The 13,303-nt window shown below is 41.4% G+C and overlaps 1 protein-coding gene across 1 annotated transcript in view; it reads left to right on the forward strand.

Moving 5' to 3' along the window:
* Window positions 1-587: 587 nt before the first annotated feature.
* The window catches only part of OSBPL8 (oxysterol binding protein like 8), a 209,750-nt gene continuing 197,034 nt past the window's right edge, over window positions 588-13,303 (forward strand). Inside the window, 1 exon segment of the mRNA XM_017872516.1 lies at window positions 588-1,005. The gene's annotated coding sequence lies outside the window, so the exon portion shown is untranslated.

Consider the following 13,303-nt stretch of genomic DNA (forward strand, 5'->3'; position numbering starts at 1 on the left):
AAACTGGCAGCAGGATCCTGAACACAAGGAATAAAAATAAGTTTGCTAGGCTGTTTTCATCCCAGCGTGATTGAAATACACCGTTTCCTAAAAAAAAACCTCTAATGAGGGAAGCAGTAAATTAAATGCCACGGTTAATGTGCTACTAGAAATAGGAACAAGTAGTTACGGAATGCTTCTTAGGCCAGACACTCTACGATGCGTTCTTTTTTCTTTGTTGCGCTAAAGCTTTTACCAAGCCTAAGGCTGGAGAGGGGTCCTAACTGAGCCCTGACGAGATCAGGGAGCCCTACTGTGCAATCTCCTCAGGTCAAGAAGGGCCCGGTACTACCGGCCCAGAAGGCCTGGCCGATCAACAGGCGCTGGGCCGACGGTGGTGGGCTCGCTTCCTGAGGCTGCCCTTGGGCATGCGGAAGGGGACTGCCTGGCGATAACACCCTGGCAAAGCAAGGTGGACACCGGCTCCCGCGCTGTTCGCGCCCACCTGGCAGGGTAAGCAACTCCACTGCTGTCTCCGGGCACCGTCACGTGACGGGAAGAGGGCGTGGCCGAAGCCCGTGATCCTAGGGGCGGGCCGGGCAGTGGGAGGGCGCTAGAATGTGAAGGATCTTGGCGGTTCTGGGTGCCCAGAAAGGCGGCGACGCGGCGGATGACAACATTAGGCCGCGACGCGCTCCTGGCCAGGCGGCGGCTGTAGTGTTAGCTTTGGACTCCGCAGTAGCCGCTGCCGGTAACAAGCCGACTCTGAGGGAAGGTGGGGGTCCGCCCTGGCCGGTGGACCGCGGGGCCGAAAGTACCTGCCCCACTCGGAGGCTGAGCTGGCAGTGCCTCCGCGGCAGCTGGGCAGCGCCCTCCGTCCGGGCTCGCGCCCCAGCTGCCGCCGACGACAGCGGCTGAGGGAAGTTGGGGTCTGACTAGACGCGTACGGGGCCCCGGACCCCGGCGCCGCGGGGACTCCGGAGGAACCAGCTCCTTGCGTCCCGCCTTCCTGGGATCTCCGCACGGGTGAGTGTTGCTCCATTCCTGAGGTGGGGGTGCTGGGTCCGCGCCCCTCAGAGCTACTGCGCACCCTTATTGCCCCATTCTGAGCTCGGGCTGTCGGGGACTCCTGGCCACCCGCGCCGAGGAGTTCTTTGGCTCCTTTGTTCCATTTTGGATTAGGGGGATTGGAAAGGCTGGCGGGGTGGAGTGTTTTGAGGCCCACAGTAGGTGCATTTGCAGCCTTACAAAAGCCGCGGCAGGGGAACTGGGGTGGGAGGCTCTTGGAGCATTTCGACCGCCCCGGGTGTCTGTCCCTCCTGAAGTTTGATAGGTCGATGGCATGGGTCTCGTTGGGAGCCCCCGCGCCCAGGAGAGCTGGCGCTTTGTCACTTGGTGCGGTTAAGGCGAGGCTCCTTTTTTCCTGTGACAGCCCCAGAGGAGGCTGTGCCGCGCACCGCAGACCGCACCCGCCTTTGCAGAGCCGAGCGACACGGTGTTGTTCCTCTAAGCCTCAGTTCTGGCCTTGTTGTAACGTGGGAGGAAAGCCAAGCCTTTGCTGTGCTTTTAAATTTAATGTTTGTTTCTAAGCCCTCTCTCAAGAGTAGAGTCAGGTTCCAAGGAGCTTCACATGCAGCATGCTTTAGGTTCATTGAACCACCCACTCAAGACTGGCTGAGGCGAAGCAACAGTATATGCAGATTTTCCATTCACAAAAGTCATTTAACCCTCTTTATGAGATACATCTGCGTTGCAGAACGTAACCTAATTTCATTTTATTTAAATGCTTTCTGAAATGATAGGTAACTTGTACTACGTAAACAGATGGGTAAACTAACTGATAATGTAAGTATATATGCATTAAATAAAAAATTTAGTGATGTTTTTGCCTTTCTGCTGCTGGAAGACTTAAATGACGTCTGGATAGTAATACAGTGTCTCCTGCATGGCAGTTAAGTTTTTCCCCAAATTAGTGCTGCTTTTGAAATAATCATTTAAAACAGTTTTTACCTCCCTTAGTATCCTAGAGAGAGCAAGAATTGTGGAGAATTGTGGGTGAATTGATTGTTAAGATTTTGCTAATTTCCTAGGGTTTCATCTAAACTTGCTCATGCTGAGAGGCTATCATCAGTTTCTATGCTTGCTAGAACCTGTTTTGCAGTGAAATTATTAAGATCATGCTAGTTTTATAAAATAGGTTGGAAAAGGAAGAGTAAGGCCATGCAGTTTAAAACTGTTCTCTATGAAAGTACAACTAATTTCAAATATTTGTAACTTTTATTTATTTTTTGATATTAACCATGTATGGAGTGACTATAATATGCCTGTTCAAAGAGCTGAGAAAGGGAATAGATGAAATTTAAGCTACCTTTTGGGTCTTTAATTATGGACATCAAGGTATTGCGGTCACATTCCATGTCAACCGTTTGAACAGCAATACCGTGTACACAGGTGCTTAGAAATGCCTGTTTAATTAAAAATGGCCATGGTTTATTTCTTTTTGATTGGATCATAATAGTTATTGAATCTCTGATCTGTGGAAAGATGCTACTATATTTTCCAGTTAGAATGTTATTGCATTTTAAAGGCAGTCAAATTATGTTTTTTATAACACATTCAGGGTACTTATACATTTGTCAATATTCAGTTTCTTGGTTCATTTAAAAATTGAAAGCCTTAGACTACACTTTGGGGATAAATTTACAATTGTGTATAATGAAGTTATGTTTTAGTTTGTTTTAAGAAAAATGATGAAATTATGAATTTGTAAAATATGCATTACAAAAGAAATTTTATTTTTATTTTTTCAGACAGAGTCTCACTCTGTTTCCCAGGCTGGAGTGCAGTGGTGCAACTTGGCTCACTGCAGCCTCTGCCTTCTGGATTCAAGATATTCTTATGTTTCAGCTTCCTGAGTAGCTGGGATTACAGATGCGTGCCACCATGCCAGGCTAATTTTTGTATTTTTATTAAAGATGGGGTTTCACCATGTTGGCCAGGCTGGTCTCCAACTCCTGGCCTCAAGATCCATCCGCCTCAGCCTCCCAAAGTGCTGGTATTACAGGCATGAGCCACTGCGCCTGGCGGATCTTTCGTTTAAAAGTATGAATTGCAGAATTTTAACCAGTGTTAGTACATTTCAACTTGCTTTGGTTTGTAAATAATCCTTCAAAAGCAGATTTCTTGAATTGAGGCATTAAAGACAAAGAATTGATACAGTACATAGATTTAGTTTTCTGATACTAATTTGGAAAACTTTAATCCTAATAACAATACCTGAAATGTCATGTTGTAATGTTGGTATTATATCGAAAATTAAAAACATTTATAGCAATGTTCTTGGAGCATCAGGCAATTCAAAGAGGACATAGGTCCTGCCTTAATCTTACAAATAATGACCTGCAAATAAGACAAACACAACTTGAATAAAAAAGCCTCTGAGAGGCCAGGCATAGTGGCTCACGCCTGTAATCCCAGCACTTTGGGAGGCCGAGGTGGGCAGATCACCTGAGGTCAGGAGTTCGAGACCTGCCTGGCCAACATGTTGAAACCCTGTCTCCACTAAAAATACAAAAAAATTAACTGGGCGGGGCAGTGCGTACCTGTAATCCCAGCTGCTTGGGAGGCTGAGGCAGCAGAATCACTTGAACCCGGGAGACGGAGGTTGCAATGAACCGAGATCATGCCGCTGCACTCCATCCTGGGAGACAGAGCAAGACTCAGTCTCAAAAAAAAGAAAAGCCTCTGAGAAATATACAATTTTTAATGAAGGTGGCTAGATACAAGGAGATTAGTAGAGGTGCTTGACTGGAACAGTTGTGGCCAAAGTATAGCTTCCTTGTGATGAGACACAGGAAGAGATGTCTAGACTCATGTTGTGTGCATATTTCATGGCAGTATGTGGGAAATCCCTGAGAGATTTTAGATCTGTCTTTCTTCCCACCTTGGTCCCCATCCCTCATATATCCTCACAAAGTCATAAAATTCTCATGCGGAAGGCGTGATAGAAGGAATTTTTCTTCCTGAAAAGTGTTATCAAGCTTGCGAGGGAGAGAGCTATTTTCGGAGAACTTACAGAGAAGAAATCCTAGTCCTAGAGCATCATATTCTTATACCCTGTTATTTTTACCTTTGTTGAAGATCCAGATAGTGTAAATTCTCCATGATAGCAAGGTCTTTGTTTTGCTCACCATTGAATCTCCAAATTCTCAATAGTTAATGAATGAAAAATATCTACTTCCAGATATATGACTGGAGAACAAAAGGAGTATCTGTTAATGTAGTCCAAACTAAATGCAAGTGCGAAATGATAAAGGAAGGATATTAGCTTGGGAGGAGGGGAACAGGTCATTTAATCTGGGAAACTTTCTTGGAGGAGGTGATTCTTGAGTTAGGTTTTGGTGTAGGCTGTGTATCTGAAGGTAAGCGATGTCTAAGCAGGTAGACAACGTGCAGCAAAGCATTTAAGTCAGACTGAATAAATTATGTCAGATAAAGCACAGTGAGTCTTTTTTTGTAACATGAAGAATTTTTCTTCTCCCATCTCTATTTTCACCTCTCCCTAGATAAAAAGATTAACGTGCTTTGCAAGAGCAGAGATTGACAGTGCTTGAGTTTTGGCAGTACGGTGAGGGTCAGAAAATTTGAATTGGTGTTCTGACTGAATCTTATACAAGCATCATTTCCATCGGCAAATCAGTTGGTCTTAGTTTTCTCGTTTGTAAAATCAGGATAATAATCCGTGGTTGCTGGGAGAACAAAATTACGTAATGCATGTGAAAGGGCATACCTCAATATGAATGTGCCTACCTCAGTGTGTCACACATAGGAGGACTTCAGCAAATACAAAATTATTTAAAACGTTTGTTTCCAGATCTTTAAAAAATATTTTGATTCATTTGTCATGAACTCTAATATTTGCTTGACTGATCTAGATGACTCATGGCATTATGTTTAAATTGATCAGAATCCAAATTCTGGATAATTTTCTTTCAGTCAGTTTAATGTTTTCTGATACAAATGAGGCTTAATTGTATTACTGCTTAATGTTAACCACAAGGAATTCTAGAAGCCTCAAATTTTTGAAGCTCAAAGTAAGGGATATGTGTAGCAGAAAATCTGAGCCTTTAAGCTTTTTTTCTCTATATAATTTGTTTTTGAAGAAATTGTCTTTGCTTGTAATGTCATTTATCTATTCATTGTTGTGATAAGGGGTTTTCCAGTTATTAAGAAAAAAATTACCAAAAATATTTTCTGTGTTTTTAGTGATGTGACTATAGGCCATGAAGATCTCTACCTTCCGTGTTTTATTATAAAATTCAGTATTTCTTGAGCAAACGAACAGACATCTGCATTATTTATCTAAGCTTTTTGTGCCAGTAGCTGTTTGTTCATTTATGAATCTCAGAATTTCATTATACTTTGTGAACTCTTTGTAGTGTTTTTGATCCTTAGAGCAGTCTGTCCTTTGTATAATATTTGGAAGAGAATATTATTATAGAAAGACTAAAAGAGTCTTGAGTCTTTTATTATATGAAGACTAAGAGTCATCAAATGATAAGCCAGTTACCTGCTAATTTCCCATTTTCAAGAAGGACTGGAAAAGAGGAAATGGTTTCAGAGCTTGACTTTTTTCAAATAAAAGGAGAAGCTTTTGATTTAGAGTTCTTGAAAACTTGATAAATTCAGAGGGAAATTGTTATAGGTCATATTAATAGCTAATGTGCATCAACTTCTGTATACCAGGTACTGTACTATTCTGGAAGTACTTGACATGTCATCACATTTGATCCTGACAACCACCCCCAATCTGGCTATTTTCTTTTTTTTAAACCTGAGCAACTGACAGATTAAGTAAGTGGTGGAGCCAGGATTTGAACTAAACCTGAGGCACAGAGAAGTTAAGTCCTGCTGAAAGGATTTAAACTTGAGGTTTAACCTGACCTTTGACTTTGGAGCCTATCCTTTTAACCATCATATTATATACTGCATCGTATAATTTATTTGCAGTTGCTCCTCTTGATAGGTCTTGACCTTGTGATCTTCCTGAGTCTGTTTTGGTTGTGTGATTTATAAAATGCACTTTACTTTATAAGAAGATGGAATATAACCTTGATTTTTTTCCCCTCATTTTACTTGTATTTGACTGACATCCTGTTTTAAATCTTAAAACACTTGGGGTAAAGCAAATATTTATTTTATTATTTATGTAGTTGTCATTTTCTTAGTGGGGAATTTCAGAGTAACTGGAAATAAAATAACATAACAATATTTAAAGCTAAGTTGTTATAATTAAAAAATTATTTTAAAGAATAAGGCTGATTCACAGAATTGGTGTTGTTATAATTAAAAAATTGTTTTAAAGAATAAGGCTNCAAGCTGTCTCCTTGTCTGGTCCTCTTAATTTATACGCTTGTCTCCTTTCCTCTCAGTCTAATAGCTCATTTCTTCTCCTCCCCTATTACCCACCATTGTTCCTCCATCACATCACTTGCAATTTCCAGGATGACATATTTTACTTCAGATCATAGCTCATTTAGTCTTTTCTCCTGCTGGTATGCTAATGGCATCTCAAGCTAATCATTAATTTCCACCCTGTGGTTTCAATAATTCCTTCCATGCTAAATGTTGCATAGGAAAATTGTTTTAGGTTTGGCACCTTAACTTCGTCTAAGAAAAAAAATGAACCAGAGAATGCTGTCACTGCCAGAAGCCCCTCTGGTCAATGGAGGCTCTATTGCTAACCTAGTTACGGTTTCTAAAGGGGGTAGAAAAATAAAAGGCACAGGAGTGACTTTAAATCTGCTGCTTTATGTGTGTTTCATCAATGTCTTTTGGAAATAAATAGGAAACATTCAGTAAAATTATTGTTTATGTGACCCTGCAAATAACTATATGTCATGGGGGTATAAAAGATGAAGCATCAAAAGAGATGGAAAAAAAAAAACCCAACAAAATGTTAGTGCTTGAAGCATCTTCTGAGATCAAGTTCAAGCTCTTCATTTTTACAGATGAAAGGACTGAGGTCCGTGGAGCTTAAAATATTTGCCGTGGGTCACATATTCAGTTACATGAGGTTTATTAGCAGGAAATACAGGCCCATGGCTAACTTTAAATTGCAGTGCCTGAGATAAGAGAATAAACAACTAGCTCCAGATTCTTAGCCAAATCCATTTCTCTCTTCCTATCTTGAATTCATTTAGGGCACAGCACATGTATGCTGGATATTCCCCCTAGGCATACATTGTGATTCAGTACAACCTACTCAAGCTCCTTGAACACAGTAACTCCATTACCAAGTAACTACCACTACTGTGACATGGTTTGCCTTTGGAGAATAACCCAGAGAAGAAAAGCAGCAGAATATGAAGGCTGGCTCCAAGTCATTAGGCCAGGGAGTCCTAGAGCACTGGGTCATGGAGTCCAGTCTAGAAGTGGAGATGCAGGCTCTGGGTTCTCTCTCTTTCCTCTTATATTTAGATTATATATTATGTATTTTGATATAATAAGTTTCCTAGTTTTACTATTTCTTTTGATATAATACATTTCCTAGTTTTACTATTTTTTCTCTGTAACTCACTGTTTTTGTCTTTCAAAATGTTGGATACCCACAAATCTTCCTTCCCCACAACATACACACAGACATGAATGTTGCATTTTACGTTACATTTCATATTTAAGTACAGGAAAATAATATACTGATAGAAGCTCTGTGTTAGGTGGGGAAAGAAGATTGTCAACTGGTGGTTTTCTATGCAGAAAGATCGAATAAGCAGATGGTAGACCCATCTGTTTACTTGAAGGACTTCTAAGTAAGAGCATCTATGAATCTTTCCTACTAGGTTTATTCAGAGTCTTCATAGCAGGATCCACCCATCTCATGCTTGGAGTGTATACATTTGGTGCCAGGATTCTAGAAGTTTAATCATGTTCCAGGGGGTTGGAAGTCCTACCATACCATAACCTGAATTTCACTTTTTTTCTTTCTTTTTTTGTGTGCAGTTCTCTCTCATTCTGAAGTGGCCAGTGGCCAGGGTCTGATGCCTCTTTGATTCAATTTTCTCAGTTCCTTGGTAAACAACATACGTTTGGGAATACTTACTGGGATGCATGGAATGAGGAAGCAAACTGGGGATGTATCTATTTCATAGCATACCTTCTTTTGTTGTTTTTTTTTTTTGAGACAGAGCCTCACTCTGTCACACAGGCTGCAGTACAGTGGTGTGATCACGGCTCACTGCAACCTCTGCCTTCTGGTTTCAAGCGATTCTCATGCCTGAGCCTCCTGAGTAGCTGGGATTACAGGTGCCTGCCACCATGCCTGGCTAATTTTTTGTATTTTTAGTAGAGATGGTGTTTCACCATGTTGACCAGGCTGTTCTTGAACTCCTGACGTAAAGTGATCCACCTGTCTTGTCCTCCCAAAGTGTTGTGTTGCGATTATAGGCATGAGCCACCGCGTCTGGCCTTTTTTTTTTTTTTGATACAGGGTCTTGAGCTGTCACCTAGGCTGGAGTGCAGTGACACTACCGTGGCTGACTGCAGCCTCGATCTCCCAGGCTCAAGTGATCCTCCTGTCTCTGCCTCCCAAGTAGCAGGGACTACAGGCGAACACCATCACATATGGCTAATTTCTAAGGTTTTTTTTTTTTTTTTTTTTTTTGGTAGAAACAGGGTCTTACTCCTGACCTCAAATGATTCTCCCACCTTGGTCTCCCAAAGTGCTTGGGATTATAGGTGTGAGCTGCCATGCCAGGCCTATTTAGTGATATTTGAGGGACATAGATCTGTATAGTTGAAATTTATCCTGTTGAGATGACTACTGGTAAGATGATTTTTGCTTTTTGGCTGCCAAATGCCTACATATTAATAGGAAGAGTTTGTCAGATTACATAATTTTTTACAGGGAAGGCTGGGGCCCATGTGGAAATTATGGAATCTGTGTTGGTATATTTTGATGGGATGAAAGTATGGTAGATCTGGAGAGAGAGAAGTAATGAGGTGGGATGCCTTGGATGTGAGGGCACAGGTACATTGTTCAAGTGGAGAGTAGGATGAGGGACTTCTGGAGACTAATTTTGCTTAGTGTGTAATTTTGCACATTGTTATGATTGTAATAACTTGTAAGATCAGCAATTTGGAAGTAAAGAAAAGCAGTGCTGTGCATCATAGTGTGGAGTTTGTAATAGTTCCTAGGCTGTTTTGCAAGATGTAGGTGCTTTACAAATATCCATTGGTAGTAATGGAAGTGTGCTGTCTTATCACCTATTTTAGAAATCTGGAGAGGCAGAATAGCACGAACCCTGGAGCCAGACTGCCAAAGTTCACAACTGGTACAGCCACTTACTAGCCTATTGCCCTGGCCCTATGCTAACTTGGGGTGGCCAAAAGGGAAGAAAATGGTGTATTTAAGCAGAGAGGGGGCCAGAGGTAGTACTCTTGTGAGTTTTCCATGGTTCTTACATGGTCTGAAAGGGACCTGGATGTTCTCACATATGCCTAGTGAAGGAAATAGAAGTTAGTAGAGTGAGAGCCAGCAAACTTGTCATGAGGCTGCTATTGTGAGAGAGGGACCATGTAGTAGACAGAGGTTGTGGGAAGGGCAGATTCATTTCATTGCCCACCAAAAATTGTGCTTGCAACTATTTTTTTTTTTTCTTTTTTTTGAGATGGAGTATCACTCTGTTGCTTAGGCCGGAGTGCAGTAGCAGGATCTTGGCTCATTGCAACCTCCGCCTCCTGGGCTCAAGTGATTCTTGTGCCTTAGCCTTCCGAGTAGCTGGGACTACAGGGATGCGCCACCGTGCCTGGCTAATTTTTTGTATTTTTGGTAGAGATGGAGTTGCACCATGTTGCCCAGGCTGGTCTCAAACTCCTGAGTTCAAGCGATCTGCCCGCCGCAGCCTCCCAAAGTGCTGGCATTACAGGTGTGAGCCACTGTGCCTGCCACGACTGTTTTTCACCAGTGGAATGTGAATAGAAATAAATTTGTTGTCACTTCTGGGTTGAAGTGGCAGAAAAAATAGGTATTCTTTCTTCACTTTCTCTTTTCTAATTCAAGGGCCAGATGCAGAGGCTTAGACTCTTAAGGGATGGTGAAGCCATAAGATTGAAAAGATCTACAGTCCCTAAATTGACCATGTGAAAGAAAGTTGTGTACCAAACAGGAACACCCACAATGGATTGTAATATTAATGAAAAATTTTAATTGTGTGAAAATCTGGGATTTATTTGTTAAGCAGTTAGTGTTGCCTTAAGTATAAGCCAGGGACTGGATAGAGGAGGTAGTCGAGACTGTAATAATATCCGTACCAGCAAGAGCTGAGGTGGATGGGGCCAAGTTAGGAGATCCTCTGGATACTTCTCCAACATATTCATCAGCATGTGCCATTGTGACTCAGTGAGGGCCGATATTCAAACCTTAGAGGCCTGTGAGGATCCCCAGGGCAATCTATGGGTGTGTATTTAGACTAATCGTAATACTTTAGTGTCCATGAAAGCTTTATCTTATGCCCAGTCACCATGATAAGAATGAAGAACAGAGAAAATCTATACAAGTCGGAAGAGTTTTCTTAAAGTAGGGTTTCTTAACTTGACTCTGTTGATATTTTGGGCTGGATAATTCTTTGTTGTGAGTTCCTGTCCTTTGTAGAATGTATAGCAACATCCCTGGCTCTACTAGATGCTAGTGCCATCTCTCTTAATTGTGACAATTAAAAATGTTTCAAGATATTACCAGATGTTCCCTGGGGGCAAGGTCACCCTCAGTAGAGAACTACTGCTTTAAAGATTGAATGTATCTGAAAGAAATAGATTTTAAATGGAAAGAAACTATTATCTTTTTTTTTTTTTTTTTTTTTGAGGCGGGTCCGCTCTGTCGCACCACAACCGGACTGGAGTGCAGTGGCCGATCTGCAGCTCACTGCAACTCCGCCTTCCCAGGTTTACGCCATTTCTCCTGCGTCAGCCTCCCGAGTAGCTGGGATTAAGGCACCCGCCAGCCTCGCAACGGCTGTTTTTGTATTTTTAATAGAGACAGGTGTTTCACCGTGTTAGCCAGGATGTCTCGATCTCCTGACCTCGTATCCACCCACTCTCGGACCCTCCCAAAGTGCTGGGATTACAGGCTTGAGCCACCGCGCCCGGCCTATTATCCTTAATTAAAAAACTTTTTCCCCTTTTAGGGGATAGGTAAGGTTCATGGGGAGCGGTTCATTTCTGTATATCCAATAAAGGGAGCTATGTTGTTTTTATAAAACATCCTAGTTTCTAGTGTGTGTGTGTTTTCCTCTCTCTCTTGATATATTGTATATGTATATATGTTTGTATTATTTTTTGAGCGACACTCTCCTCTTGTCACCCGGGCTGGAGTGCAGAATTTCTGAGCTGAAGGGATCCTCCTGCCTCACCTTCCCCAGTAGCTAGGACTACAGGTGTGTGCCACTGTGGCTGGCTACTTTATTTTTTTGTACAGACAGGGTTTCGCTATTTTGCATGCACTGAATTTGAACTCCTGCCTCCCAAAATGTTGGGATTACAGGCATGAACCCTAGTGCCTAGCCTTAATGTTGATTCACCTTTCTCTTTATCAGCTTTAGAAATTACTTGAATTTTCCATGTATTACCTTATTATTATTTCTTCTAAACTGGTAGCTGTACTTTTTATTGGCTAGACTAAGCCTGACCAGTCCCTGACTGGTGAGCTGCATGCAGCCCAGGACAATTTTGAATGTGGCCCAACACAAATTCACAAACTTTCTTAAAGCATAATGAGATTTTTTTGTTTTTTAAAGCGCATCAGCTATTGTTAGTGTTAGTGTATTTTATGGGTGCTCCAAGACAATTCTTCTTCCAGTGTGGTCCAGGGAAGTCAAATGATTGGACACCCTTGGCCTAGACAAATACATGTTTTTTCCCCTGTTATTTCAGCTGTCATGTCCACAGGTTGTCTCTAAATTATGAAAACCAATAAAAACTGTTGATATTATGACTGTGTATTATTTAATGCTGAGCCAGATAATGTGCTTAGATTATGATTTCTTTTCTGTCCCTGGGCTGCCAGAAGAAACATGTTGATAATATAGACGATAAGTAGATTTTACTTATTTTATCAATTCTGACCATCGAATTAAAAAAAATTTTTTTTTTTTTTAAAAGTTAGATATGACCAAAATCTAACTTTGGACTTTAAAATATTTTGAATAGGACTTCCTGTTTTCTTAGTGTCTTAAATTACCCTCTTTTCTTGTACTATATGCCTCGATCATAGCCTCCCCTACACCCCAGCTCCCCCATACCCCAACTCTTCAGCATACTACCTTTTGTGCTGCATCCTTTATTTATCTGTAGTTGTCTGTAACTCTGCCTCCATTTGGACTCTTTTAGGTCTCTTTTTGTAACTTCCTTTCTCCTTACTCTTGAGTTGGATCCATTCTGTTACACATTTTTTTTTTTCCTTTTTTTGCATCTGCTTGATCGGTTTGTTGGAGTACATCTTCAAGTAACTCTTTGAAAAAGAAGTGTGTATGAGAGGCAAACTTTCCGAATTCTGTGTAAAAAAGTCTTCATTCTATTCTCACAAATGATTGATAATTTGGCTGGGTGCAGTATTGTTAGTTAGAAATAATTTTCCTTTAGAACCCTGAAAGCATTGCTCTGATGTCTTCTAGCATGTAGGGATGGTGATTAGAAGTCATGTATCAACGCCTGTAATCCCAGCACTTTGGGAGGCCGAGGCGGGTGGATCATGAGGTCAAGAGTTTGGGACCAGCCTGGCCAACATAGTGAAACCCTATGTCTACTAAAAATTAGCTGGGCATGGTGGTGGGCGCCTGTAATCCCAGCTGCTCAGGAGGCTGAGGCAGGAGAATCACTTGAACCTGGGAGATGGAGGTTACAGTGAGCTGAGATGGAACTACTGCACTCCAGCCTGGGTGAGACACCGTCTCAAAAAAAAAAAAAAAAAAAAAAAAAAAAAAAAAAAAAAAAATAGTCGTGTATCAGTCTGATTCACTGTCCCTTTAAGGTGATTTGCTCTTTATTCTGTCTGAAAGCTTTTAGAATCCGTTCTTTTGTGTCTTCTACAAAGTCATAATGAGGTGTATAGGTCATTTTTGTTTTGTTCGGCTGTTTATGTAGATACAGTCTGAATCAGATTATTTTTCCAATTCCTGGAAATTCTCTTCTCTGTCTTTAAAAATGTCCTCACTTCATCTTCTTTTTTGCTTTTCAGTGGGCAGTTGCTTTCTGTCTTGATCTTCCTTGTCTCATCTTTTATATTTTGTGTTTCTCTTTGTTCTGTGTTCAGGGGAATTTTTTTCCCCTT

Source organism: Rhinopithecus bieti, unplaced genomic scaffold (genome assembly GCF_001698545.2).
Source record: "Rhinopithecus bieti isolate Rb0 unplaced genomic scaffold, ASM169854v2 scaffold_5476, whole genome shotgun sequence".
Classification (NCBI taxonomy): domain Eukaryota; kingdom Metazoa; phylum Chordata; class Mammalia; order Primates; family Cercopithecidae; genus Rhinopithecus; species Rhinopithecus bieti.